Genomic DNA, 6,431 nt, shown 5'->3' on the forward strand with positions numbered 1-6,431 from the left:
TTTTGTTTTCTTTTTACAGAATAGCTTTAACTTTGAAGATGCTCTTTTTTGACAACAAACCTACAACATTTTTTTTTGCATGTTCTGCTAGTGAAAACATTTGTGGAATAATATATTTTAGAGTGAATACATTTTAGTTTTTCCACAAGAAATTCTTTTATGTAATCTTCTATCTAATAAATCTGATTTGATTAATTTAATAAGAAATAGAAAGTGTAACATGAAAGTGTTTATTATAGGCCTTTAAGGCAATGTCTTATTATTTAATATTTTAAGTTCAACTCAAATAAATAAATAAATAAATAAATAAGAAAATAAGTAAATACATAAATAAAAAACATTTGAGAAAGTTGGATCAATAAATATGATTTTATTTTGAAGGTTGGATCTATTATGACGCGGAAGCAGTCATGACGTCTCTATAACGCCTGGCCCGGTCAACTTCCTTTTCTGACTTGACGCTGAAGAGGTAAGTCGCACATGACTGTCTCTCCTGTCACAAGATTATACATTTAACCACACATGACAAACTTCGCTGGAAGCCACTTATAGTGTAGCGAAGTGTCTTTATGATGTGTATGTGATGACACTGAAGTATAAACCAACGTAGTTTTTAAGACTGTGACGCTGTTTTAACATTTACGGTTTTGACCGCTCTTGTTAGCGGTAGCATTAGCTTTTGTGCTAACAGTATTAGCTTTCGGCTAGCGATAGCATATCATTAGCTCTCATGTTAGCAGTAGCATAGTTATACATCCGCCTGTGAGTCGTGTGTTTTCACTGGGCCAGGCAGCTGTCGTTTTAGCCACAGCGTCGCCATCACTCAGTTCTGTGAGCCGATTAGCTGCAAGTAGCAAGGTAGCTGTAGTTTTAGCCTTGGCATTACCGTGCATGCGGCCTGTGAGCCGAAGAGCTTGACGTGGCTTGGCAATAACGCACGGGGGCAGAGAAACAAGCTACGTCTGAGGCCTTCAGTATTATTCAGTCAGCTAAAAACGGGGCTTTTGCTCAATTATTCAGAAATATATCCCAGTCCAAAATCCAATGTAAGGAGAAACAACTGTGTTGAAGAAGAATATTGTGCATCACTTTAATTTAAAGATGTCAGCGTTTTATAATGGATACCACATTTTGTAAAAATGAAATTGAAACACAAGAACACTTCTTGTAATGTTTCTGTTTCATTTTGGGATGCACTTATAACGTACAGTAACATAAGTTTTGGTGTCATTATATCACTAGAATGGCCAAGACGGTCATTTTGACCGTTTTCAAATTTACAGTAGCTTTGTTGAATGAAAAAATGCAATACTGCTCTTACCTGACTTTTCGTAAAAGTGTCTGTATTTTAATTTAAAGTAGTTTTTATATAAATTACACAAAAGACAAAGAAAATATGTGTTTTACCTACTTCGGCCATAAGCGGTCATATTGACCGCACATCATTTCGTGTGGTTTGCTGCTTTCATTGTCTCTCTTGTCTCCAACTTTGTTAGCGTTGTTGAATTCTACTCAAATGCTGACATGTTTAGCTCAGTTTCAAAGTGTATTTTGTATTGAAATTGCTTCTGCTTGTAAGATTTGTTATACTAATGAAGAAAAAAGTTTTATAATAGATACTCAAATATAATGCTATTAAATAATTAATGGTAAATGAATAATGTCAGCAAGTGGTTAAATGTTGGTTCCAATAGGATGGTTTAAGTCATACAACCTCTCAAAAAGTATCAATAAACGTTTTGTTATTTCTCCCAAATCATTACATATTCAGGTATAAGTTTATTTACATACTCGTAATACTGACATGAGAAATCATTGTTGATTAAGCTGCTCACTTCTGTGTCACATGTTTTAATTAGTGTTCTTGAATGTGATGTGATTAAAATCTTACTCTTGCTAATGCTATTTAATTTTTTAGTTGTACATGATGCTACATGAATGTGTTTTGATGCATGTTTTGTCTGTCACTAATTGGTTCATTTTCTTTTTCCATGGGTATCTCCTATCTACATCATGATCTGAAAACTTGCCTCAATAAACTTACAGGTATGTATTAAAAGTGATGGAATTGTGCTTCTCACACTGAATCTTTGCATCTGCCAGCGCTGCCTGTTTTATTCAGATGCAGGGCATAAAGATGTCTGACAGTTTGTGAACTCTGTAAAACACATAGCACAGACAATACTCACTATTTTTGCTATCTGTGTCCATCTATGATATTTTCTATGACCAGTAGTAGTATATCACTGGCTTCTCCATAAAAAGCAATGGAGCAAAAATGGCTATATATATATATTTAAATGTTACAAAATATATTAGCCTAAATATTGGTTGAGATAAGAAAACAAGAATAAAATTGAGTGAGTGTGAGCAGGCACCTTCCAAATAATTTATACACCTCATCTGAACATTGTTATCAGCAATTTATTGAAGCACCAGACTGCATAATGTTCTTATATTTAATTAATTTTCACCTGTTGCACTTTTGGTCACTTGTAGCCTATTTGTGCTGTATGAACTTTACTTTAGATTTGTGTAATGAATCAACTTCCACTGCCCATTAAGGCAATGTGCACATCTGTTAATTTGTGAAAGGAACTTCAGTTGGCATTATAGTTTTGGATTATTAAAAAATTATCAATTAGTCCGCAGTTGTCTGCCGCGCTCTCTCTGAGCTTTACAACAGCGGCGGTGTTTTTGTTTGTTTTTTTAAAAGAGGTGTGTCACCTTATGTCAGCATTAAGATCGTTCATTGGAGGAAAGTATGTTACACCTGTCCTCATCAGTGATTCTGTAATCAATCTCTGTGCTCTACTGACGAAAGAATTAGTTACATCTGGCTCAGTGTTCCAACAAGCAATTAAACCTGGATGGACTTAAGAGACTTTGTCTAACCTGGCTTTTCCACTTATCCTGGATATCTTTATTCTACTTTCGGACAACAGACCCATGGGATCTCTCGCTGTCTTTTTTTTTTACAGTTGTGTTCCGACGCCATCCCACATATTTTACTTCACAATGCTATGAACTGTGGGTAATTTACTTATGCTAAGTCAGCATCCATGCTGGCTTACGGTAAGGGGGCAGAAAGGGCTCATTCACTGACTCACTGACTTGATGATCTGACAATGGAACAAAACATACTCACTCACAGACTTCCTGTGAATGCGCCTCTAAGTCAATGAGTCCATAAGTGGTCGGATTGAAATTGGGCCAGTGTGTCATATTTTGTTTGATTTTATGTTTTTTTTAACTTCTTCCTCAATTGATTATAATAATTATGTGGGTGTGTTAGTCTCTGTTGAGAGAAGCCCTATTGAAGACTAGTGCTTGTCACATTGTGTTTTTAAAAATGACTGCCATGTAAAATAAAGGCATTTTAGTTTTTTCACCAATCCTACACTTTGTCTTGATGATTTTTTTTTGTAAGGTTCTCTGTCAGTGTTACTATTATGTGATGTCTTGGGACTAAAGCCTAGTTTATGCTTCTGCGTCGCGGCGACGGCGTAGTTACGTCGTCGACCCGACGCCGTCATTGAGCATTCGCAGTTCTGCGTCGAGGGAACGCGTTGGTCTGCAATTCACCGCCAAGCCGTGGGGGGGGGGTTGGTTTCGGGGGGTTCTTGCTCTCTTGCACTGCAGTTGCGGTCAGAGCGGATATGCTGTGTAGCATTCTGGTCACAGTGTGGGGCTTACAAGCTACATGCTGCACAACACCAATACTCCTCCTGCCCTGCTGGGATCTCACAAAGCATGGAGTTCACAAGCAATAGGAGACAAGCATGCAAGCAGCAGAAGTAACTGGCGGTGTTGTTATACTGTTGACCGGAAAAGCAACTGCCGGAAAGACGGTCTGAGCGGACCAATCCCAGTCCTTGCCGTTCGCGTCTCGACGCGTCGACGTGACGCGTAGTCAGGATTTTTTGGAGGCGCACGTCAGGCTACGGCGCAGGGTCCGCGTAGGGGTCTGCGTCGACGACGTAGCTACGCCGTCGCCGCGACGCAGAAGCATAAATCAAGCTTAACATTTTCTTTGTATATGTTGCATTTTAATGATGTGCATGTTTAGGAAAGTGCTAATTTAGCTACTTTATATACTGTTGCTAATGCTGTTTAATTTTTTAGTTGCACACGATGTTACATGAATGTGTTTTGATGCATGTCTTGTCTGTCACTAATTGGTTCATTTTCTTTTTCCATGGGTATCTTCTATCTACATCATGATCTGGAAACTTGCCTCGACAAACTTACAGGTATGTATTAAAGGTGATTGAAGACCCGTACTTGTCACATTGTGTTTTTAAAAATGGCTGCCACGTAAAATAAAGGCATCTTAGTTTTTTTCACCAGTCCTACACTTTGTCTTGATGTTTTTTTTTGTAAGGTTCTCTGTCAGTGTTACTATTATGTGAGATCTTGGGATTAACATTTTCTATGTTTATGTTTCATTTTAATGATGTGCATGTTTAGGAAAGTGCTAATTTGAACTACTTTATATACTGTAGGGTGTATGTTTGTGATTGCTGTTCTGTGAGAACCAGGTGTCCAACCATTCCTTAAAGGGCTGTGTGCCTGCTGGTTTGAGTTCCAAGCAACCACCAACCACCCAAATGACACTGCAGTTATTTGGGGGTTTATTAATCAAAAGAGATGTCTTCATCACTTGTGTCATAGTTAGGCATGTTAACATTAACTATCTAAGCAATAAACACTATGAAACAGGTGATGGAAACCTGCACAGCTGTTGACAGAATGCAGCTCGCAGTGACATGAAGGAAGAGAAAATAGCGCCTAGTGATTGTGAGGTCTGAGTTTTTCGTGGACAACGTTTTGTGATGCAAATGTATTGCTCTTTTGAATGCATGTTGTTTTGAGCAGCAAAACACTTTATTTTTGTGACCCCAGTCAACTAGTGGAACAAGCTTCGTCAACACTAAAACCAGACCAGAACTCTTCTTACAGGACGCGGCAGGGTGAAAGTCCCTGTTGATGCGTGTAACTGCTAATAAGGATGTCACACAGCTTCATGTCAAAAGATCCCAAATATCCCTTTAAGCTTGTGTTACTGATGAAGGCAGCGATATTTAATAAAGCTATTTAATATGTGCTCTATCACTGTGTTGTGCTGTCTGATAATACACCTTGCCTTTACTTTCAAAATTAAAGTCATTTACAAACATAATTTCGTGTCCCAGTGGATGAATTCAGGAGCTTTTACATGTTGTTGAAAAGTTCCTTTTAAAAACGTTGAAAAGATGGGAAAATATGAAATCACATTGATTGCAAATGGATTCAGAGTCACCCTTATGAGTAATGATGTGGGAATGGAAGTATAGTTGTAAATAATTGGTTGCTTTGTCCATGTGTCTTTCAGATGCCACGCAAAGTGAACCGCCGTGCTGAGCACATGAGGAAGACCTGGGCTGCCCGCAAGCAGTCCAGTGTCCAGCCTCCCCCCGATGACCCCGGCTGTATGGGCACTGGAGAAATCCATCCCCACCAGTACGCTGTGATAGCGAGCCAAAATGCTGAAAAAGCGCAGAAATACGCTGCAGAAGCGTGCACAAACTCTGAGAAAACACTGAAAAATGCTGAAAAAGCACAAAACTCTGACAAAACCTCTGAACAATCTCTGAAAACCTCTGAACAACCTCTGCCTGTCTCTGATCACTCCCTGCCTCCCTCTGCGCAGTCTCTTCCCAACTCTGACAATGCTCTTGAACAGAATAATCACATGTCTGATGTTCTTGTCCTTAAGCAATGTGTTGAAATGGAGGTCCCTGGCACCACGACTGAAGCTGTTCAGGAGCCCACTGCTGAATCCAAGCTTGCAGAGAACCACCCTGATGAAAGTGCTCCTGCTGGAAAAAGTATTGGCCAAGCAACTGTAAAGTTTTCCATACAAGGGTCATTCTCACAGCTCCACAACCAATTTGGGGATAATGCTGGTAGACAGTGTGTAGCTAACAGTTTAGCAGCAGTGATGATGAATGAGTTAAAAAGCATAACAACCTGGAGTGATGACGGGAAGAGTAATGATATTGACACTGTTCTTATTGAAGGCAACATGTTGTACACTACTCTTAAAGATGGTGGTCAAATAAGTGGGAAAAGTGGGTATCTGCTTCTTGATGAGTTGCCAAATGCATATGTAATGAAAGATGCACAGTTCACAATAAATTGTGGTCCAGCTTTCAGCGGTGCGGTTGGTGTTTTTGATGAGCCTGATGATTCAGATATGAAAGATATTAATGTACCACTGGATATAGCTATTCAAAGAGCATTGATGGATCATGATGCCTGCTTTGTCACTTTTGGTAGTAATACATGTGTGGTTGTTAAGCAGTGCCACTATTTTGCTGTATTTGATCCTCATAAACGCAACAGTCAAGGTCATGTGGATGGAAAGACGGGTAAAGCTGTGGTTGTTT

At 39.0% G+C, this 6,431-nt stretch overlaps 1 long non-coding RNA gene across 2 annotated transcripts; it reads left to right on the plus strand.

The window, feature by feature from the left end:
* Positions 1-396: 396 nt before the first annotated feature.
* LOC311263650 lies at positions 397-6,197 on the plus strand. Of its 2 annotated transcripts, none has more exons than XR_014623373.1 (2): positions 397-469; positions 5,375-6,197. It is a non-coding gene; the product is annotated as an uncharacterized lncRNA (long non-coding RNA). The 2 variants fall into 2 exon arrangements; XR_014623374.1 differs by lacking the exon at positions 397-469 and adding an exon at positions 2,083-4,253.
* The last annotated feature ends 234 nt before the right edge of the window (positions 6,198-6,431 follow it).

Source organism: Pagrus pagrus, assembly GCF_965226575.1.
Source record: "Pagrus pagrus genome assembly, chromosome: 10".
Lineage (NCBI taxonomy): Eukaryota > Metazoa > Chordata > Actinopteri > Spariformes > Sparidae > Pagrus > Pagrus pagrus.